The 24,858-nt window shown below is 36.0% G+C and overlaps 1 long non-coding RNA gene across 4 annotated transcripts in view; it reads left to right on the top strand.

The window, feature by feature from the left end:
* The window catches only part of LOC148116386 (uncharacterized), a 56,867-nt gene extending 42,573 nt beyond the window's left edge, over nucleotides 1–14,294 (top strand). For 2 of the 4 annotated variants that reach the window (XR_015728373.1, XR_015728370.1), the window contains exons 4-7: nucleotides 3,347–5,275; nucleotides 9,692–9,784; nucleotides 12,676–12,825; nucleotides 13,576–14,294. This is a non-coding gene — a long non-coding RNA (uncharacterized LOC148116386). The remainder of the gene's footprint in view (nucleotides 1–3,346; nucleotides 5,276–9,691; nucleotides 9,785–12,675; nucleotides 12,826–13,575) is intronic. The other 2 variants (XR_015728371.1, XR_015728372.1) reach the window with 2 other exon arrangements.
* Nucleotides 14,295–24,858: the final 10,564 nt, after the last annotated feature.

Here is a 24,858-nt window from a genome sequence, read left to right as displayed (position 1 = left end):
GCTCAAGAAGAGATGTCTAATTTTGTTAGAAATTTGTTTAACGGTGATGGTAATATATTGCTAAGTGATAGTAATGCCTCTGAGAATTTGTTGGAGAATTTTCCTTTCCCTGGAGAAATTTGGATTGCACAAATCTAATTATGCTGCTCCTCTTGTAAGGCAAATTTTGAAAGTTTTTTTTTCTGCTCGCATTTATTTTTAACTATGCTAATTCTGTTTAGACAGCCAGTTTGTTGTAGTAGTTAAAGGCACTAGGCCAGAAACTGGGAGACTGTGAGTTCTAATCCCATTTTAGGCCAATCATTCTCTCTCAGCCCTAAGAAGAAAGCCATGGCAAACCACTTACAGATAATGTTGCTAGAAAAACTGCATGAATTTATCCAGGCAGCTGCCAAAATTCAAGACTGATTCCAAGTCATGCACACACTTGCATGCCCACACACAAAGGGAATGGAATTTTTTAGAGATTATATATTGGGTTTTGGTGCTGTCCAACCTCTAACTGCTCAGGAAGCCATCCTGTTGAGTTTGTGCAATTGCAATTATAAGGGATCGTGAAGATGTGTAAGAGATCCAGAGGTCACCATTATTTTAAATAAGAGGGGCCCTCATATTCCTAGTCAATCTGATGTTCTTTCAAGCTGTTTGTACATCTACCAACTGAGACATGCTGTCTTATGGTCCTGAAGGAAAAACTGACACTGTTGCATTTGTGTGTGCTATGCTTACTTCCTTATTTATAAAACAAAGGGTTCATTGATAAAACAAAATCTTCCTATGAAGATACTGTTTGTCTTCTGATGTTGCTCATGGTTGGTTCTTGCTCTGCCAGATCTCTCTCTTTATTTCATAGTTTTGCATAATGCTATTCTTCCAGGTTTGTCAGAGCCTTCATTTTTCATGTGTTATTAGCAACCTAAAGCTGGATTTATTCCTCAAACTGGATTATTTAGGAAATAGCATAGCAAATCAAAAGATCTACAGTAATATGAAAGAATGCAAATTGGATTTGGCAAGTTGCCCAGAAAGGAAAGAAATGGACTGTTTTACTTATTTGGACTCATCTTCCCTCTTTTTGTTAAGGAGCAATCTTAAAGAAAAACACAAGTCTTTACTCATTCAAACAATGGCAACAAAATACAAGCAGATTCATGCTGGTATTCTACAGGGTACCAAATAACCAAATTAATGTGCTTTAAATCATTGTAATAATATGTGATTTTTAATTAGATTTAGCAATTACTGTTCATCAATGAATGCTTTCCCAAGCTAGGGCTATTATCATTGCCTTGAGCAACCCACTAAGAAGATTTCAAACAGTTTTACATTCACCATGATGAAATAAATAGTACTGTTAATTTTATGAAATTAAATAATTTCCTATGCTATCTTTCAAGTACGGGCATTTGGGGAAAGAACTACATTCAACCAACTCATTGAAAAGCAGGTTTCTACAAGGTTTCAATTAAAAACTTGATGGATTCTTGTTTGTACTATGGTTTACCCCTTCAGGCTGGCCGGCATTAATGCAACTATTTCTTGTAAGCCAATGAAGATAAAGCTCTGAACTCATATAATATACAGATGGACACTTGAGGGAGAATGTGGGTAATTGATATTAAATTTGCATTGTGTCACAATTTAAAACAAAACTTTTATAAAACGTTAATGTAGGAGATGACCAGGCTAAATCAAGTGTGGCATCAAATGCATCATCACTCTGGAATTTCTATGCCTCCATAACAGGGGTGAAATCCAGCAGGTTCTGACAGGTTCTGGAGAACCAGTAGCAGAATTTTTGAGCAGTTCAGAGAACCGTAGCAGAAATTTTGAGCAGTTCGGAGAACTGGCAAATACCACCTCTGGCTGGCCCCAGAGTCAGGTGGGAATGGAGATTTTGCAATATCCTTCCCCCAGGAGTGGGGAGGGAATGGGGATTTTACAGTATCCTTCTCCTGCCATGCCTACCAAGCCACACCACACCCACCAAGCCACACCCACAGAACCGGTAGTAAAAAAATTTGGATTTCACCACTGCTCCATAAGAGATCTAAGTCCAGCCCCCCTTGAAGTCCATTGACTCTTATCCAGTGCTAATTTGCCTTGACCATTAGTAGACCACAGATAGCATGAAATAAACTTGTAATACTTTTGAACTCTCTTCTGGCTCCTAATTTCTTGCGCCTGACATTAGTATTGGTGGTATATGACATCAGAGAAATTATCTAAAATGCAAAGCAATGTTGGAAAACTGAAAACATGAGGCTACATTTTATCTATGGTATACTTGTGAAAGATTTTGGGTACCAATTCATCTGTTAATGCAAAATAATTTTTAGATAAATATAATGAAATAACCAGAATTCCTTTTATTGAGACTTATGAACAATGAAAAATAAAAGACTCCTGGCAAAACGATTTTGTATACAATAATTGCAACATTATTATATATACTATGATGAAAGAATTATGAAATTTTCACAGTGGGGGAATGGATAATGAACATATCACAATTTGCTGGAAAGGCAGAGATGACTTTCCTAGTCAGAAAAAAAGGACTTTTTTGAAAGACTGAAAACTTTATATTGACTTTTTGCTGAAAGAAGAAAAAAAAAATCATAAGATTTATAGGTTTAAAGTTTTTATTGAATGGGATTAAGTGTGGAGCTGAAGGGATTTGTATCCAAGGAGAAAGAGGAATTATAAGGTTGTGTTTATAAGGTTGTAATTATAAGATTATACTGTTGAGGCCATACTTGGAGTACTGTGTACAGTGGTCACCATGATACAAAAAGAAGTTAAGATCCTAGAAAGTGTGTAGAGATGAGTAACAAAAGTCATAAAGTATCAAGAGGCTATCATGAATGGTTGATGATATGTCTAGCCTATGGAAAAAAAGGATTGGGGGATAAATGTCTTCCAGAATTTGAGGGGCTGTCACAAGGAAGAGGGCATCCATTTATTTTCCATAGCTCTGGAGGGCAGGACAAGAAGCAATGGGTAGACACTCGTCAGAGGGAGATTCAACCTGGAAGTAAGGAGAAATTCTCTGACACTGAGAACAATTAATCAGTATAATTTCTTGCCTCTCAGAGTTCTGGGTGCTCCATCATTGAAGTTTTTCAAAAATAGATGGACCATTTGACCAGGATGGTATAGGTTGTGCTGCCTTGAGCAGGTGGGTGGACTGGAAGATCTCTGAGGTCCCTTCCAGGCCCATGATTCTACTGGTATGTTTTCTGTAATTATCTGTTGAACACTCAGAAATCATTATATTTCATAACTTAGTTTCTTTTCTTTGTGTTCTTGTATCTCTTTATTTCTTTTTTCTTTTACTTTATTTAAGTAAAGCACTGAACTCCTACTGTGAACCTTGCCCTGTCAGACTGCAGGTGAGTGTCTACAGAGATTCTCAATAATCCAAGTCAGGATTGTCCAAAAGGTGCTTTTTCCAACAGGCAACTGGACTTGTTTGTTTGTTTTTTCTTAATATTTCACTTCTCATCCAAGAGACTCTTCACTTGTTTTCGTTCATTCCTGTAGAACAATTGCTGTCTAACCACTGGGTCCAAGACCTATAAATGGTATTACTGTGTGAATAGCCATGCATCATAAAAACACAGAATATAATGGAGCTTGGGGATCACATAGCCCTACCTCTGTCCAGTGCAGGATCCACTAGTTTAGCATCCCTGACAGATGGCCATCCAGATTTCATTTAAACATCTATAGCAAGAGAGTCCATAATTTCCTGAGGTCATTTCTTCCACTGTTTAATAGCCCTGTTAGGACATTTTTTCCTGATGTCAAACCTAAATCTATGGAATCTGTTTGGGATTAGAGAACATAATGTAATTAAAGGCGTGATACTAAAGAGGGCTTCTCACTTTCCTAAAAAAAAAGAAAGAGAGAGAAAGAACATTAGTGGCCTAATTTATTTTTCATTAGTCTCTGTTGCATTTTCCTTCACCCCACTGCCTGCCTTCACTGCTATAAAGATGCTGTCTCTTTCACTTTTATTTAGATTCATTTGTAGTCCATTTTGATTTCAGATTCTTCTCATAAAGCAGCATGGCACAGTTGAGGTTTGTAAAAGGCATTGGAGGAAGGAAGCCTTTGGTAAGCTTGGTTGTTATATGAAACAAAACAAAACAAAGTAAAATAAAGTCCTCCCCTAGGGGGATTTTAAACATTAATAACTTCTTGCATTTGAAGCAGTCAAAATAGTAAATGTCATTACACAGCTTAACTCAACATTTTCCCACTCTTCAGCAGAGAAACTGTCACAGTTGTTGCATCTGCAATGTTAAATGCCAAAAAAGGCTGAGAGGATAATGTAAGGCCTGTTAAAAATGGACTATCAAAACAGCCTTTTGCAATCTGTTCCTCTCCTGGTGCATTAGATTCCCATTCCATCAACCCCAGTCTTCTTAGTTCTCTCCTGAGCTGTCTTTATGTATCAGCCTGTGATCCCTTCATGGGTGGTCATATAAATCCAAAATATGCAGGAAGTTGTATATTCATGTTAGAAGAATGTTATGCTTTAAGATCAAACAAGTTGGGTGCATAGCCATTTACCTTGCATCAAGTTTCTCCAGATTTATTTGTCATGCTACAGCATTTTTTGTTTCACTGGAGTTCACTCTCAAAGTTTCCTCAATATTTACAGTTTCTCTAGGCTTTTCCTGAAATGGGCCACGTGAACAGAAATGAAGATAGACATCTAGAATACTTAACACTATGAACACTATCGTGTGTTTTTGAGAAAGCAAGCAGTTCTCTCCCCATGTCTTCCCTCAGGGCACTTTTCAACGAAGAGGGAAATAGAAAACAATAAATTTTCCTAGGTTTCAGAGCAACATCAATGAAACCTGAAAATAAAACTCTTAAATGATACTGCCTGTGTGCCTTAGATGAGAATGACCTTTATTACCTCAATCTTTACAAATGTTTTTTTTAAGCATAAAAATACTTCTCTATAATTCCAATTGCAATTCCTTATCAAGATTTAGTATCAGAGAAATGTTCTTATGTATCAATATATTTCAAAATTGTTTGCCTATCTAGAGAAACAAAGGAACTCGACCATGTCAACCAACTTTATTTTGACATTGTCCCTCCCGAAAAAATCACTTCCACTAGCGTCTGTCCATGCAGTGTGAAATCTGCCAAGAGAGAAACTTCAACATACAGAGCTGTGTGCATAAAGGTCTCCTCAGAAGATGGATTCTCCAATTACAGAATACATGAAAACGAAGTCCTCGCTGTATAAAAGGTAACTTGAATTATGCATCACCTGGAGTGGTGAAAATAGGTATGGTTCCAATCATTCTTCTCATAGCTAGGGCTATGAGGGCTGTATTTTTCTATTGATTCTTACAGAATATATTTTTTCACATAAACACATGAACCTTCTCATTTCTCCCAGAACATTTGTAGAGACTCTTTAATGTATATCCTGTATCTTTTTAAGAATTCAGATTGTCATAAAAGCGGTATAAGACTTTTTTCATATTAGAAAGATTAATTCAGGCACATCTTTATATAATGTTGTGTATTTTGTCCTTATAAGGGATGTCCGGAGCCCAGACTAGGACATTGGGTTTGTCATCGGGGATTAAACATTTTGATCTAGAACTTTGAGAAGATGGTGTGAAAATTATGTGGACATTCTGATATGAATAATTGGAAGGTGTTCTGAGACAGAAAAATAACTGAGGAGGATAAAAGTAAAAAAGGATGTGGAGAAGAGAGCAAAACCTGCCATCACAGAGTGAACATTCAGAAACAGATCCAGAGGATGGAAGCTGATACATACAATTACATATTCTATCAGTTGCAAACAACTCTGAGAAAGCAATAACTCAGCCAGACCACATCCCTTCCTATGTTCTTATTGAAAAACTTACCTTAAATTGTACATCCATCTGACATGCTTCCTCCCTTTCATTTCCCTTTCTATTGAATTTGGTGGGTTTTTTTTTTTTACTTTTTTATTCGATTAAGTGGACCATTGTTTCACCATTCTTCTTTTTATGAATTATGAAGAGCAGGTCTGGTGATGCTGGAGGTAATATTGGTGAGAAGTACTAAATTTAAGCATTACAAAAAATCAACCCAAGAAAATGGTAATTGGTAATAACTCTGGAACCAAACTAGCCACAAAAAATAAAAAAATTTGAAACCAGCTGGGCAGATTTCTAGAACCCTGAGGGAACGGTGGCAACGGTGCTTAAATTGTATGTACATTGTATTATTCTTATAAAGAATGATAGAATTAGTTTAATCTTTTTTATGCTGTCTATTTTTCCAACACTTGCTACTGCCCCTCCCCCACCCCAGTAAATTAGATATGACAATTGATAGCTACTGGCAGTCTCTTAGGTTTATTTAATACTAAAGCAAGTTCTACTCCCTAGTAGGACTGCAACCAGCGCTGAATAAGCAATTGGCTCTGTAGTTAGGAAGACTTTGTCTGGCTCTGGCAGGTACACCATTTGCAGTCATTTCTGGAGTAAAAGATGATATTGACAGTCACTTATGTCCTTGCTGTTTTGAAGTAGGTCCCTGCAATATATTTCACTTGGGAAGGCTTCTAGGAAACTTCAGCTACTACAAAATGTTTAGAATGAGGGCACCTTAGCAGCTTAAAATTCTGATACTGCATTTTCCACATTTGTTTCTAGATAAAATTTAAAGTGTTGGTGATTGCCTATAAAGCCATAAGTGTCATATGTCCAGTTTATCCTGTGAGAATGATTCTGCAGCATCTGCAGGAGGGATTAAAATTTAAAAGGTGATGGGCATAGTTATTTGATTATAAACTAGCCCATTTTCTAAATGGGCTGATGGGGCTTTGATCATGACCAGTCGTGGGTTTCAAAATTTTTTACTACCTGTTCTGTGGGTGTGGAGGGGAAGGATACTATAAAAACTCCATTCCCTCCTCACTCCAGGGGAAGGTTACTGCAAAATCCCCATTTCTTCCCGATCAGCTGGGCCTCGGGAGGCAGAGGATAGATGGGGGCGGGGCCAGTCAGAGGTGGTATTTACTGGTTCTCCGAACTACTCAAAATTTCCGCTACCGGTTCTCCAGAACTGGTCAGAACCTGCTGAAACCCACCTCTGATCATGACCCTATACCCGCCATCTTGCAGATTTTGAGCATCCCTGCAGATGCCCATGAAATGCCTGCTCTAGAAAGAACCTACTTGCTCAACTTGTTGACTTTTGAGACAATACTCTGGCTTCTTCATCCTCAGAAAGTTAAGCTCTAAAGCATGTCTTTTCATTGATTGCTGTATCCCCTATGAAATATGCTGCTCCCAGGAACTTGAAAGGCTTCTACATTTATATCATTTCATGCAGCAATAGCAATAGCAATAGCAATAGCAATAGCAATAGCAACAATACTTAGATTTATATACCGCTTCACAGTCCTCTCTAAGCGGTTTACAGATATATATCACCCCCAACAATCAGCATATCGCCCCCAACAATCTGAGTCCTCATTTTATCAACCTTGGAAGGATGGAAGGCTGAGTCAATCTTGAGATTCAATCTGCCAAATTGCAGGCAGCCGGCTGTCAGCAGAAGTAGCCTGCAAGTACTGCATTCTAACCACTGTGCCACCTTGGCTCTAAAGACTTGCAATAAAGATTTGTCTTTTGTTAAGAGCATTTGAAGATTAAAGATCCATAGGGTTGTTTTTTTTAAACCCTTAATTGCCTTGTTGAGCATCAATATAATAATTTTTTTATCGTTTATTATTACTGTTGATTTATTTATTTTATCTGAAGTTAGCAACTTACAACATTTGAAATAGAACATAATATACAAATCTTAGTAAGAAAATGAGTAAATAAACAGTACTGACATCTAAGAACCAAGAAATGTCAGGTTCTGCTAACCTTCAATTTGCCACCTTTTGCTCTAGAGCCCCATTCTCTTTATTTCACCAGAGTCCACCTAGAGAACATCTGGTTGCAAAGTGATCTTGTCATTTCTATCCCTTACTTAACTTTGTTATGGAAGGCAACAAAATATAATCAGGTTATTGTTTATTTTTTTAAAAAAGATGAAGGGATTGTCTTAATCTCACTGTCATGCAAGAACCATCCCTTTCCCCATCCAGTCAGTTAAATGTTTTTTTGTTTTGTTTTTTTGCGATGGAAATATAATTTTTGATATGTTTTCATGTATAGCAATTTAAATAAAAGTGAAGGAAACACTTCAGAAATGTGATTTGGCAGCTTTCTGTAACACGTTCAGTGCCAAATCTGACAGCAAAGTTATTGCTGAAAGCAATTTGAATTTTATTTTACATTTTTTTTCTTCTCAAATTTCCCAGCTGCCTCTCCTGTTTCTTCAATTGCCGTCTGCTGCCATTTATTACAATTCCTTCCTTCATGCCCTAACTTCCACTCTTCACAGATTAAAACTTTGAGAATCACCAGGAGGGATTTTTTTCCCCTCAAGAGATCATATACATGCTATTATTCTGGCATCTCAAATGGAAACTACCATGTGGGTGGCTTGGGGAGAGATTTCCCAGTTCAGATTACAGCGAGTTGTGTTATATGTTTGTAATTTAACTTCAGAAGCTGAAGGAAGAGTGGGCAGCTCTTATATTTTTGCCTGTGGTGAAATAAACCCATTTTTCCCCCTCTGCTTCATTGATAGTCGGAGATTATATCTTTCCCTTTCTTAATTAAGCATGTAACTGATTTTATGGCTTGATCTTTTCTTTTTTTTCTTTTTTTTTTCTGACTGCCTTTTCCAAACTTGATTTAAACATCTTGGCGGTTTACTCTTGGCACCTAAGAAGCCAGGTTTTTGCTTTGTAACAAATGCTTTTTAAACCAGATAAGGGTCTAGAAATACCAAAGACAAATCAACCCCAAGGACAAAACTCATACTTAGCCCAGTGAGTCTCAATTCTCCCCCTAACTGATCATCTTGAAGCAAAAGAAATGAATGGAAGGACAGATATTTCTACATGTCCACAGGAATCAGAAGAGCCCCGGTCTCTTAACTTTTACAAGGATTTCCCCCCTCTATATTCAGTGATTTCAAGATGAAGGTCTAAGAAGGGCACTTCATCAGTCAATAAATGTCTTCATAATAGCATATTATAGGCTCTTCTGACATTTGCACCTGGTTTTCAGCAGTCTTCTTGACATAATTTAAATTGATGTCCTCATGAAGTTTTAAATAATTTGGGCAAAAAAACTAATGCCCCTCCTTTTAAGCAAAAAACAAAAAAAATGATATAGTTTTACTTTCTCTATCCTGTGATATTTGTGACCATTAGTAACTTCATATATTGGAACAGGGAGTCCATTAGTCAATCCCAAAATTATCTAAAAGAGGAAGCTTGTTCAAATTGTGGATAACAAAAGCAGTTCAATGAAGGACTGAGAGGTAGGAGACAGTTCTACCCATCCTTTGAATTGCAACTAGAAATATCTTTTTTCCCCCCCCAGAATGTTATCATAGCTTTACATTTTGTGTATGGACTTAGATCAATCTAGTGATCCTGTTAACGGAATACATAGCTCTCAATGGACAGAGTAATAACTCAGTTTATACGGAAGATGCAATTCCAATGTGAAATAACTTAGTTGAGTGTGACGGTATATAACTCTAATATGACAGAAGGGAATGTTTTATTTTTGTTTGCTATATGCAGGTAGCCCTCGACTTATAACCATTCATTTAACAACAACTCTTTGTGGGTTGCCAAAAAGAAGAGGGAGTGAAGCTATTCTCCAAAGCACCTGAGGTAGGACAAGAAACAATGGATGGAAACTAATCAAGGAGAGAAGCAACTTAGAATTAAGAAGAAATTGCATGACAGTTAGAACAATTAATCCATGGAACAACTTGCCTCCAGAAGTTGTAAATGCTCCAACACTGGAAATTTTAAAGACATTGGATAATGATTGAAATGGTATAGGGTTTGCTACCTGAGCAGTAGGTTGGACTAGAAGACCTCCAAGCTCCCTTCCGACTCTGTTATTCTATTCTATTCTATTCTATTCTATTCTATTCTATTCTATTCTATTCTATTCTATTCTATTCTATTCTATTCTATTCTATTCTATTCTATCCTATCCTATCCTATCCTATCCCATCCCATCCCATCCCATCCCATCCCATTCCATTCTATTCTATTCTCCACTGAAAAAGGTGACTTACATTCCAGTTCTCACTTAAAACCATCACAGCATCTCAGAGTCACATGGCAACCAATTTATTTACAACAGTTGCAGCATCCTGGGGTAATCGGATTGCCATATGCGACTTTCCCAACTAAGCAAAGTCAATGGGGGAAGCTGGATTCGCTTAATGACCACATGAGTCAGTGAATAATTGTTTGATTGAGTGAACATCCATGTGAGTCACTTCACAACGATGGCAAAAAAGTTTGCAAAATTGGGCAGAACTTACTTAATGATCACATCACTTAGCAACTGACACTGTGGTCCTAATTGTGGTCATATGTTGAGGTCTAGCTGTGATTCTATGGTTCATCTTTTTTTTTTTTTTGATCTGTTAGTATGGCATATGAATGGATCATAATGTATAACATTTAGGATAACATTGTTAGCCTAAATATAACTTCGCTATGTAGGCTATATGGAAATACAAAGAAGGATTTCTGTCTCCAAATTTGATAGACCGATAGTTAGAACCAATAGTTCATGTGTTTGTACTTGTCTTCTCTATTTCTAAATCAGTAAATTGTACAACAAATGTCATTAATCCCCACTGGGATCTCACCCAAATTAATTATTTAATCAATCGTATCCAGATTGTGAAACTCAGTCCTTCTCCAGAATCCATCAGTCCTCAGGGAATGAGCAACGTGGCAACCAGAAACAAAGAGATCTAAAAGCTAAATTTTGCCAATCAATATTCTAATTCTCCAACAGGCAAGGAAATTTGGAGGGTGGAAAGATGCTCAAGGATAGAAATTAGTGTTAACATATAGGAACAACCGGAGCCAAACAACATAGTTTCCCATAATATTTACCGCTGAGCATTTTCTTATTTTATTTTATTTACTTAACATTGCTGGGTCTATATCTTGCCTGTATTCATGGGTGAAATTAAATTTAAGGTGGGCAATTCAATTCAGGGGAAAAAATGGACTGGAGAAAACTGTTCTACCATAGTAAGCAATTTGGACCTATGACTGCACAGGCTTCGAGACTGCTAAAGGGTTGCTACAGAATAGAAGATAATTAATAGGAGCTCTGGCTGGTATAAACTAACCCAAGCTTACTAGAGGCAACAACAGTACAGTGACTCTAATCAACGAACAAAATGGCCTGAAACACAGACCTTGATGAGCAAAGAAACAGCTGCAGGTAAGGAAGGCAGAGGTCAGGATTCTTAAGCTGTTTGGAAGCAGATCTGGCTGCATATCTTCAATGCAGGAGGCGGTAATCACCTGGCTAGCAAGCAGCCTGGAGCAGACAGAAAAATTGGATAATAAACAGAGCATGATAATGTATCAGATTGCTAAGCAGTGTCTGCAATCTCCTGGTTAGAAGATATTGTCTGACATAGTTTTATGGACTCAGAAAACGATGCCTCACTCTATGAGTAAGTAAACAGAAAAGGCCAGCACTTTCTAATATAGCTCCTGGCAACCTTGAATTATGTCTGGCCTCTGAGTTTGAGCTGCAGTTTCAAGCCATACATTACTGAGTGCATTAAAGAAATTCTAATCACTAAGTACTGATCGCTAAAAGTTGTTCTCAAACAGTGTCCTTAGAAGCCTGACTTGCTCAGGACTTTCCCTGAGCAGAAAGTACAGCCTAAATCTTAGCTAGTTAGTATTCCATATAGTGCACTTCACTTCTCTGGTAGGAATTTGTTGAAGGCAGATTAATATTCTCATGTTTGGATCACTCATTTTCAAAGGTTCCAGGGGAATAAATATGAAAACTTCTATTTGATAAAAGCTGAACATAAGTTAATTATTAATTAAGAAATATTTAATTATGATACCATTGGAAAAAGGGATGCGGTAGATCAGTGGCTAAGATGCTGAGCTTGTTGATCGAAAGGTCAGCAGTTCAGCGGTTCGAATCCCTAGTGCTGCGTAACGGGGTGAGCTCCCATTACTTGTCCCAGCTTCTGCCAACCTAGCAGTTCGAAAGCACATAAAAAATACAAGTAGAAAAATAGGGACCACCTTTGGTGGGAACAACGCTCCGTGAATCTTTGGCATTTAGTCATGCCAACCACATGACCACAGAGATGTCTTCGGACAGCGCTGGCTCTTCGGCTTTGAAACGGAGATGGGCACCGACCCCTAGAGTCGGGAACAACTACACCATTGGAAAAGACCGTAATGTTGGAAAAGATTGAAGGCAAAAGGAGAAGGGGATGGCAGAGGTTGAAATGTTTAATAGTATCTTTGACACAAGGAGCAGACTCTGGGAGGCAGTGGAGAAAGGGGGGTTCTGGCGTGCTGTGGTCCATGGGGTTTCAAAGAGTTGGACATGATTTAGAGAATGGACAACACTGATGACTCTCTTTTTATGATCCTGTAATCCCTTAATTTGGGGGTAGACTCAGGATGACTGGATGGTGCTGAGTGTTTACTGGCCAGATGTCCTTTCTGAATTTGCATCAGATATTTTTTTCTTTGCATTCTAGGAAAGCAACATCAGCCACTACCTAGGATTGAACTCTCAACCTTCTGAGTGGTAGGTGAGTGTCTTCACCATTAGGCCACCACACCACTCAATGAACAACAACAACATGGTATCATAATTTAGTTTGAAATATAACTAAAATCTAATTGAGGTAAGAACAAAAGTAAGAATGCATTCAAAAGCCCACATCTGACACCCAGAGATATATTAATAAAAATAATAGATTTTGTCCCATCCTTCTGCTTTGACAAACTGGTCTTCCAATCTCACCTTCTCCTTTTACCTGTCTAAAACTGGTGTTAATACATAACTGCATGGTTAACAGAAAGGCTTTAAGACCATCATTGATCTCTTCAAGGAAGAATGTGCATTTGGAGATAGATTGTATAATGGAGATCTCCCAAAATTAATAAGGGAATGTAATCCTCAACTCTTCCCACCTATTAGAAGAAGTTCTGGTCATGTGCTTAGGAAAGAGGGATGAGTTGTGTGGTTGTTCAAATAATCTGGCCAGATACTTCAGTTTATCAGTTTTGAAATTAAAAAAAAAAAAGCATAACCAAATTGTAGAAATATGTTAATTGCATGTAGTTTCAAGTTGAAAATGAGGAAAAAATGTGTCAGAGTGCAGAATACAGAAACTGCAGTATCAATATGACTGGATGCAGATGAAAGCCATTGGGATGTATTGTGTTTGGCCAAATTCCAATTCAGATTGCATCATTTAGAACAAAAATGTAACTCCACATTTTTGTTCTAATGATGAAGCACAATTCCTATTCGAATTAATGTAGGACCCCCATTGAACTTCAAAAGGTATCTTAAGTGATCCTGAAATAGAGATACTGTGTTAATAAAATTATATTTTTTAAAATGCTAATTTTAGATTTTGTTCCTCTAGGGTGAATATATCAATCTGGATATACTCATCTTAGATCAGCAAACAAATCAACCCAGAATTCCACAAATGACCAGGTTCAAATAATCCTACTTTAGAGACATCTTTCAAAGATCCAGCTCTATGGAAAATGCTCTAATACTGAAAAAGATGGAAGAAAGCAGAAGAAAAGGGTGACCAGCAGCAAGGCGGATGGACACAATTACAATAACAATGAGTTCACTGTTGAAAGACCTGAAAGCTTAGATTAAGCATACAGTAAATCATCAGGGAGAAGAAGAGAAGATCTATCTATGTGGTTGCTAGAAATAAAAAATAACATGATGGCACATAATCAATCAATCAATCAATCTGGTTGGGAATGGGAAAAAGTGACAGATTCATCTTTTAATCACAGTCTATTATGAGTACACTCATCACAAAACTTTCAAAAGTGACGTTGACTTTCTGACAAACAACATTACATTATGTTCACAAACAAAAATTACCTGCTGTAACACTCATCCTTGAGGGGACAATCTCACTTGGTTTTCCAGATCTGATGCTATACAATTAGTCCAAGGACTATCCAATTGAGGCAGAAATCTTCTTCAAGAAATACCCTTCTGGAGTTGCAAAATCTCCTCTTTTATGCATTTTCTTTCACTTTACTTTTCTAGGAAAAGTGCAAATCCACGTTACCATCTGATTTTCAAGTATAAAGATATTGCATGAACACTGAATAGCTAAGACTTCATAACATTTTTTGGTGCATAAAGAGTTGGCTCTTATTGAGTGCATTGGTCCACATTGAAAAATGTTACTTTTACATCATATAAGAAATTGATAGTCACCCAAAATAACTATTGGGGATATAAACCTATCATGCGGATCATTTTAATGCTACTAGCTGAACCCATTTGTTTATATTTTCTTTTTTATGTATATGATTTCTTATTTTCATTGGTTTTATCTCTTAAAATGATTCGCATGATAGGTTTATATCCCCAATAGTTATTTTGGGTGACTATCAACTTTGAGCCAGTCCGAATTGAACTGCTGGCATTGAGCAATGCCAGCAGTTCAATTCGGACTGGCTCAAGATTGTTGGGAGCAATATGCTGACATTGTAAACCACTCAGAGAGTGCTGTAAAGCACCTGTGGAGTCTAAATTCTATTGCTATTGTTATTTGATGAAAAGAACAATGCAAAATATCCCTTGGGGGTATACTTTTTGTTGTTAACATAAGCCAAGTCAGGCTTTGCCACCTTCCCTTGCCCATTTTTATTGATAACTGGAAAGGAGGGAATATAACCCCAGCTTGAAATTTACAATGCATTGTTATTGGAACTTCCTTTGCTGAATTATGCAGCTTAAAAGTTGTGCTGGTTTTTTTTCATTAGCATCTCTATTTGACTATGTCATTTAACTTAGGTTCCTTTCCAACATAAATTTAACATGTTTCTTTCCATAATGCATTGCAAATTGGTCACATTAAGAGTAGGAATATTACTGATATGAATAGAGTTTGCCCTTTTCATACTTTTTGAAAGCACGTAGTTTGCACACAAAACTTTTGCCAATGTAAGCTGTTTTTCCCCCAAACACATGGACATTTCTCTGAACAAAACATTACACTATAGCCATTAATCATTTCTATTTTCTTAAGAATGCCACAAAGTCTATGTGTAATCCATTGGAAATGAAAAGCTAGTATTTTGTTTGAAGCATGCCATATGGCATGCTTCAAACCTCAGAAAACATATATATATATATATATATATATATATATATATATATATATATATATATATATATTTAAAATTTTGCTTACGTTTAAAGTAATATTTTTAAATGTAAAACATATAAATAAAATATATTTTATATAATATACAGTTTATAAAATAAAGTATATAATATAATATAATATTTATAATACTATTTTTAAATGTAATGTTGAGAGAAATGTTGTACGAATGAACCAGCACACAGCTTTCCATATTATGATTTTTTTTAAAAAAAAACTTTTTCAACAACAAACATATGAACAACTTTCTTGGAAGTTTGAAACATCTGAAATTTTAAATTCCAGTAACACTCACTTGTGTACAGCGGCTAAACATGGAATATGCAAAACAGTTGCATGTTATTGTATAGAAACATTTTATTTTCCCATTAATTTTCATGGAAAGGGCACCTCTCAATGTGCTAACCAATAGCATTTCAAGCCCCCATCCATTAATATAAACTGAGAAGCCCATATGTGCTTCATGGCCCTTTTACTGAATCAGAAAATTGCATTTTATAACAAGATAGATAACCATAATCTCCATTCAAACGTTGAAAATAGAGACAGGGGCTCTACTGCCAAAGAAAAGATTTAAGATGGGCTAAGTATTGCAATTACCTGAAGGTTGCTTTGAATGCTACTTGTTTTTTTTGTAATGGTCTCCAGTTTCTCCTGATTACCAAATGTAATAGACTTTTATGCTACAATGCAACTGTTGAACATTTTAATTGGAATGCCATGTCAAATTTTTAAATTAAAAATCAAATACTCAAAGCACCAGTGCATTTTTGATTACAGAGATTAAAACCTAATTGAATTCTCTTGCACAAGCAAAAAAAAAAAAAATCGTCTGAAAATTTAATTAGAGCAATGTTAAAAGCAGTTGATTTTCTTAAGGAAAAATCCCACAATCCTTAATTAGGAAAAACCAAAATGCAAAATAACAGCCTTTACATTTCCCCCCTCCCCTTCCTCCCCCTTTTGCACCACACCCTCAAAATCACAGTCTGTCTCTCACATACACATATTCTCAATTATGGAGACATCATATATGTGGCTGGAATGAAAGAATACTCAGATGTAACTTTCCAAATGATTTCATAATAAAGGAAAATCTGGGTTTTGCTTGACTGAAGCTTGTATTTCCCTTTGATCAATACTGAATTATTCATGGTGAATTTCTGGCAACATTCCAAGAACGTTCACATGTTAGAGAGTGAAAAAAATAACACATATATATGAAAAGAAAGATCCTAAATAAACATGATTCGATAAGTCAAAATTTGTTTCAATCCCACACTGAGGGTGGGAAAATTAACATTAACAGAAGTGACCTTACTATTCCGAAGGATTATGTGTGGCAATGAACAAAAAATGGAGGTCAGCAATGGAGCAATGATCAGGATCTATCCCTCCCTTTTTCTCTTTCTTCTCAACCTTCTAAATAACTATGAAGTGGGAATGCCAGGTGGACTGTGAGAATTTATATACCTTAGATTGTAGCTATACAGAGTGTAAGGGTTTTTAGTAATTGCTGAATCTTCAGGTTCTAATAAAAAATCAAAGTAGTCTGCTGACCCCTGCTGTAATTCTTAAATGAGTGATATTTTTGAAATTCAGCTTGGTTTTTCCACATTAAGGTTTAGTTGTGGACATTTCTGTGTCCATCCCCAACCCCCCGTACAGTCTATTTATCCTGTACTCTTTCTTTCTTTCTTTCTTTCTTTCTTTCTTTCTTTCTTTCTTTCTTTCTTTCTTTCTTTCTTTCTTTCTTTCTTTCTCTCTTTCTTTCTCTCTCTCTCTCTTTCTTTCTTTTCTATCTTTCCTTCCTTCCTTCCCTCTCCCTCCCTCCCATCTTCCCTCCCCTCGCCTTTCCTTTCCTCTCTTCCCCTCCTCTCTCCTCCCTCCCCTCCCCTCCTCTCCTCCTTCCTTCCTCCCTCTCTCCCTCTCTCCCTCTCTCCCATCCATCCATCCATCCATCCATAAGAATTATAAGAGCAGAAAAAAGTTTAAAGAGAAATGAATGTTCTATGTTTTTTACAAGATGTATATTTGAATGATACTTGTAAATTGAAGCAATGATACATTGCAATCACCCATAAATTATCTAGATTAATAATTACTGCAAACTACTGAATAGCTGGAGCTTTCTGATGCTGAACAATAAATATTTTGGTTATAAGTCAATTTCTTTTGTTCAAAAAATAAAATTCTATGCGATAGACCTAACTTCAAAAGAATATACACATCTGAAAATATTAAATCTCAAAGCTGAGTTAATGCAGGTAACTTGTTTTTTTACCAAATGTAACACAATATTTAAATAAAAATTACGTTTACTGTGTCTCTGACGAATTATCTTGTTGAAAAAGATGTAATGTAAAATATTAAAATTTGGGTTTAAAAAAAATCTTTTTACTGGTTAAGTAAAACATGCAAGCAAAAAACCAAAAGGAAAAGAAAAAAAATGTATGTATGTATGTATGTATGTATGTATGTATGTATGTATATATATATATATATATATATATATATATACACACACACACATATACACATTTAAGCAATTTCAAAAGTAAAAATAGAAACTACTACAAAAGATTTTTAAAAATTACACACACAAAAAAAAAGACATTCTGATAGCCTTTGTTCTTTCTTCCATGCCACCACCTTCCCCTTTCATCAGCTACTAATTTCAATATCCTTATATTTAATTGCATTTTCTCCTATTTGTAGATATTGATGTACGCATTCTGGCAAATAGTTTCACTGATTGTTTATTTTAATTTCCCCTCCCCTCCCCCTTATACGTGCATATTTTTGAAAGCTGTAAACCGCATCACAAATTCTGGGAAAACACTTTTCATGTATGGTCATGAAATGCAAATTAGATCAGTTCACATCAAATCAAAGCTTCTTCCATCCCTAAGGCTCTGATAAAAGCAGTAGAATATCACAGAGCCATAGCCAGCAAGGGTCAGCAGGAAAATAAGGTGAAGTTAGACTTGTAAGATCCAGATTTAACTCTACCTTCAGCCATGGAAACATATCAGATGACTTCTAGCCAGTCATTCTCTTCCTGATCAGTCTGCTTCACACAAGTGTCAGACTTCATACAAACTCAAGCAATAAATCTTTATTTTCCAGAAACTCAACCCTACCTTTAGTAAACCAGTTGATACAAGAAGCTTCAAAAACTTATCACAAATAGATAAGTTGCTTTATTGCAGAAAAATAATCTTCTATCTATCTATCTATCTATCTATCTATCTATCTATCTATCATCTATCTTATTTCTATCTATCTCTGTCTATCTCTATCTCTATATATAGTATATGCAGATGATCTACCAACTGCAGCTTACTTTGTAGCAAATCAAAGTTGTAGAAGATGCTTCATAGAATAGAAGGGAGGAATGATAATCTTAGTACAGAAAGAAAAGAGCAATTTGTACAGTAGCATACAAATGATAAGGACGATATAGAGAGATATCATATGTAAGAGTAAAAGTACATCATCTGCAGCCCTCCCCCCAAACTATTCATATACCCCAAGTATGTTATAATTTTAATCAGCAGAAGGGAAAATATTAAATATGATTTATAGTTAATTTATAGTAATTTCAATTCAATATAGAGCCTTTGAAAAAGACAAGATTTCGTTTTTGTCTTAACATCACACAGAACCCTTTAAAATATTTTTCTTGCTTCTTTATTTAAAATACTTTTACCAAATGGAAAATCCAGTTGTGAATGTATTAAATTGAAAGGCGAAACCTGAACAATCTCAAACTCTGAACAATCAATTTTAACTGAAATTTGGGAGGAGACAGCTCACATCTACTATATTTATTACATAAATATAGCAGACTGTGGAAATATACCTGGAGTGCAATGGAAACATACCTGAGCTAATTCTAGAAGCTGTTAAATAACAGCTGGTGTTTTTCCCTTAAATCCATATCCTGCTTACTTCAGTTAATTAAAGGAAACATCTTTGTTCTATCTCAAAGTTGACACTCTCATGAAGGATTGCATTATTTTATGAATTGGGATGAAGACCACATTGCTAGCATACCTAAAGTTGATAAACAATTCTTTTCAAGCACAAATCACTAGTGTCAGACAGAAGGGCAGGCCAAGCTAATTCAGGAACAATACTGTATCTAATCAGCAACCATAACCAGAGAGTCAGTTTGGTGTAGTGGTTAAAACATCAGGTTACAAGCCAGGAGACTGTGAGTTCTAGTCCCACCTTTGGCATGAAACCAGCTGGATAACCTTGAATTCTCACTTTCTCTCAACCCTAGGATTGGGAGGCAATGGCAAACCGTTTCAGAAAAACTCTTGCCAAGAAAATTGCAGGGGCTTGTCCTGGAAGTTTTTGAGAATCAGACACAATTGAACAGAAGTGGGGAAAAAAAACTCCTAATATTCTATAAATGTATACAGTATATTAGGCACATGGATTTCAATGGATTTCATAAGCACTCTATGAACACTCTAACACTAAGCACTCTATTATGAATGGTTCCAGATCATGTGCTGGCTTTAATCTTTGAAAGCTTTGAGAGAAAGATCCCTTTTTCTCATGTGAATTTATCGGATCTCTGAAATCAGTTCTAGAAGTCTTTCTCCAAGGTTTTTTTTTATGAGTTTTTGCTGTTTTGCTTCTGTTTCTTCTTTTGTTTTTCTTTGGGAAAAATGATGCAGTGTTTTGAGACTGAGCAAAGTGAAGTGGTTATGGTGCTGGAATGAAAACAGAGAAACCCAGATTCTGATCCACCCTTAGGCATGGAAGCCAAGGTTGACCTTGGGCCAGCCTCTCCTTCTGATCTCTAATCAGTGTCAGCTCTGCAAAGAAAGGTAAATGAATTCCCTTACTGTATCATGCTGTACATAATTAAGAGCAGGGTAAAAATAAGTGGACCTTGCGACCATGTGGCAAAACATTGTTGCCTGTTTTTATTTCCCCAAAGAATACCAACTGAATGCATTAGTATGCCATTCTACTGTTTGGAATGTTACAATGCAGTTCACAGTTAAACGCATGCAAAAATGCCTGTTTTATGGAAGTTGCCAGACAAAAATGTGTATACAATTGTGTTCAGTTAAAAAAAAAAACCCACCAAATCTGAGAGATAATATCATTAAAATATGCATATTAAGGAAAGAATATGGAAAATGTATATTAAGTACAATGCCCATGAAGATGAATGCAAATTTTTATACAGGCTTTGCTTAAAAATGCAAACTTGAAATGAGAAACACATTTAAGATTTAAAAAAATGACAACTTGAGAAACACTACATTCAATAGGTTCACAATCTCAATTCTTATCCTTAAAAATAGCTGTGTTGATCGTTCTTTTAGATGGATGAAAGAATCATGCCATTTGAAAGGCGAGCTAAAAGTAATATTGGGGATTTCTAATGTGTAACTCATGCTGTTAAATATACCTATACTTATACCTATATTACACCTATACCTAGCAAAGTCCTGGAAAAGATCAAGAACATACTGGTATAAGGTTTTGACTTGTACTTTATTTCCCAGCAACTTAATACAGAACATTTGTGTAGAAGATTTCCTAGATAAAATCCAGTGATTTGCCATGAATTCTAACCATGCATATGTCTCTCTGTGTTTTAATGCATATGCTGGGCTTTTTCAAAGAGGAAATTGTCAAGGTGGGGGCACAATTGCCCCAGGCTCATGAATGGAGGGGCTTCTATCTCAAATGTAATTTAATACAATCAATATTTTTAAGGCAGCAAAATTGATTAGTTTATTTTGATTAGTTAAAATATAATAGCAAGAGTCATTTTAGTATTTCAGGTCAATTACTCTGCAATTGATTTCAGCAGAGAGAAAAAAACAATGGAGAAAAAGAATTAAGACTCAGTAAAATGTATTTGTATGTAGAGTAGGGGGAGTGTTCCAATGAATGCTTAAAAAGAGCCTCTGGACTGGGTTAAAATGTTAGATCTTGGCAGGAATGTCTGAAAATGTGGAAATTGGGTTTGCATGCTGGGAGGTGGGAGACACTGAGGAAAGCTACACCCACTGCCTTCTAGGCTTTGAGGCTGGATCAAAGAATGATAGCTCCCCATTTTGCTTATACATTAAATGCACCACCTGGTTATAGGTATTTTCCTACTTTCACATCATGGTCAAATATCACTTTATTTCTGTCTTTAATTAGGCACAAGTCCCACCATGCACATGCTTACAATTTTAATTTTCCACCAGTTCTAAGTGACATCAACAATTGTCAGGAGTATAATGAAATATTGGTCTCATACAGCCTATATTGCAACACATTCAGTCCCCAACTTATCGCTGCTTAATTAAAATTTGTTACTGTGCCACGAACCTCATTGTGCATAGTAACACCCTGCATATATTACCAGCAATTTGCCACATTGATAAATAAACATTACATTCATATGGTGGTTTTTTGCCATCAAGCATGAAGGAAGACCCATGATTAAAAAAACAAAACAAAAATCTTTTAATTACAAAATTCATTAAAATCAATCTCAAATAATAATAAAAAAAGCTTTGCATTCCTAATGCTAAAACGCTAAAAGTGATCAATGAACCACAGCTAAACAAAACTAAACACATTCATTGAAGTTGTCAAGAAGGATGGTGGAGGGGAGAGAGCTGTTTAATTGATCAGACTAATATAACACATATTAGGAGAACGACACTGCAGAAGACATTTAGAGAAAGAGTGGAATTAGATATCTTGGATAGTGGAACAACATTCATTGTAGAAAACACCTTGCACTGGAGGCCAGTGTGGTGGAATTATGTTGGGTTTAAATCTGAGCATTTTGAATCTGGACTCAATAATAAATGGACTCACCACGTGATCATATCTTAGACAGTTAAGTTGTGTCTCAAGATTGTTTGAAGGACAACATGGAGAACAAGTGCTTTCCTTATACATACAACAACAGGGCAGTTTTCAGACTGAGGCTTTTACGAAGTCAACTTCTGCTACAGTGCAGTGTTGCAGTGCCATTCATGGTCCAAGTCCTAGTCATTAGGAGGCTAGATGATCTGTTGAGAGGACTGTTCTGAGTTTATCCTTAGTGACCATTGTAAGTGTTGACTCTTTGCTCATATTCTTTTCAATGTCTTTACATGTTGTTAGCCACCTAGAATTGCATTTGCAAGATGGGCACTCATATAAATTGCAACGAAGAAATGAATATAGAAATAAATAAAGCAGCCAGAGCTGGAACTCCTGCTCTACAACGTGACAGCATTTTCTAAAGAACTCTTGCTGGTTCCATATAATTCCTGCCTTTATCTATGCTCCTCAGTCAATGCAACTTCTTTTTATGAGTAGAAACAGCCAACCTCTGGCAACTTTTCTCATGTTATCTGCTACTTGATCTCCAGCTGTCTTTGACTGTCTGCCTCTAAGCTCTTTGATTTTCATATGTGGAATATGGTCTCAGCCCCTTTTTAATTAGATCTTCTGCCTCTGGTAAATTTGACCCTTATTTGTCTTGATAGGAAACAGGGCCCTGTGGCAGTTTGCCACAAAGCTCAGCCCAGGTTTGGCTAAAAGACAGAGTGCAGATGTTCAAGGAATCTTTCAATAAACCTTTTATTCCAAACCTAGTTGAGAGAGTAAAGGAAAAAGGTAGTTTATGGTTATAGAATTCTTATGACGACCTTTCTCCTGGGCTTGGAAATCCTCTCATTACCAAAATCAACACCCATCTTGGAATACAGGTAGTCTTTGACTTACAACCTCAATTGAGCCCAAAATTTCTAATATTAAACAAGACAGTTAAGTGAATTTTGCCCCATTTTATAACCTTTCTTACAACAGTTGTTAAGTGAATCTGACTTCCTCATTGACTTTGCTTGTCAGAAGGTCCAACAGATTATCACAGGACCCTGGGGTACTGCAACCATCATAAATATAAATCAGTTGCCCAGCATCTGAATTTTGATCACATAACTATGGAATTGCTGCAATGGTCGTGAGTGTAAAAATAGCAATAGCAACAGCACTTATATATTGCTTATATACAACTTATATACAACAACTTATATATTGCTTCAAAGTGCTTTACAGCTCTCTCTAAGCAGTTTACAGAGTCAGAAACAGTGATAAGTCACTTTTCCAGTGCTGTTGTAACTTCGAATGGTCACTAAGTGAACTGTTGTAAATTGAGGACTACCTATACTATTCTCTCAGTTGCTATAAGAAGCCATAAGCATCTTTAAAGAGACAACAACTGACATTTTGCCAATTCTACCCCATAACATACAGTATTTAGAAATCTAAAAAACAGTTTTCACCACAAGAAGAATGACTCCCTTGGTAGCAAAGGAGTAAGCTTGAAAAATTATATATAGACATGTGGACAATCAGCACAATTTAAAATTCTGGGTATTTCCCATGAATAAAAAAGTGTAGAGGAACATTAAAGGCGATGATGCATGCCCCTTCCCCCTGAATCCTTCTTCTGTACGCATATGAGGTTTCATATAGTTCTTATATCAAAACACTAGGTTGGTTGTGGAATCAGAAAGATTCCCTTACTCACTATTCACATAATGGTTATTCTTTTTGTGTTGGTTTTACCTCCCATTAACAGTCATATATTAATCTTGTTCTTTTATCTTGACAATATGTTAGCTGTAGTAGCTCATATCACGAGTCTGTTCAGCTAAATTCTTTGTTGATTTGAACATGACAGCAGTTGAAAAGACAAAGCAGTCTATGAAGATAATAAATATATCACCCAAGCTTGTTGTTCTCACCTTCTCGTGCTCTTTCTTCTTTTGTTAAAATCCCCCTGAGGAAATATTTTAAATATTTCTGCTTGCTACGGGGATGATTTTGTAATGATAATTTGATGAAGATTACTAATGCTAATACTAGTATGTTTTGATTCCTGTAGGAATGTTTTCAGTTTCAATAAAATACTTAGTTGTACCAAGCATCCAATATGTACTTTAATGAATTTTTGACAACATCTCTCTTAAAATAAAATCACAAAGGCCCCCTCTCTGCCTCTAAGTCGAAGAGTGGCCAAGAAAATATACAGATGTATTCATAGCAGATGTCAAAAACCATTTTCTCTGAGGCTGTATTGGTGTTACCAATCTCCTCATGAGATAACATACTTTTCCTCCCCCATGTGCAGCCTCCATGCTAAATGTAAGCTATGTTGCACACTCCCGGTAATAATGTTCTGCTTTGGATATTAAAGACAAAATTGCTCCTTGCTGGAGCTATTTCTATTAAATACATATATTTTTATTAAGAATTTTAATTACTGTAGTAAAAAACTAAACTTAAAGAAAATAGCATGGAGAGAAAGGATAGAAAGTACAGGACAAAAAAAAAAGAAGGAAGAAAAAGAATATAATAAAGGAAGACAATATAAAGAAGCTAATTCCAACCTTTATGACAAGAAGTGTAAACAAATTTAATAACTCTTCACCCTTTATGTCAAGTTCCCAAATACCAAGAAAGACA

Source organism: Pantherophis guttatus, chromosome 1 (genome assembly GCF_059756535.1).
Source record: "Pantherophis guttatus breed Tessera chromosome 1, ASM5975653v1, whole genome shotgun sequence".
Lineage (NCBI taxonomy): Eukaryota > Metazoa > Chordata > Lepidosauria > Squamata > Colubridae > Pantherophis > Pantherophis guttatus.
This window is presented reverse-complemented; position numbering and strand designations above follow the sequence as displayed.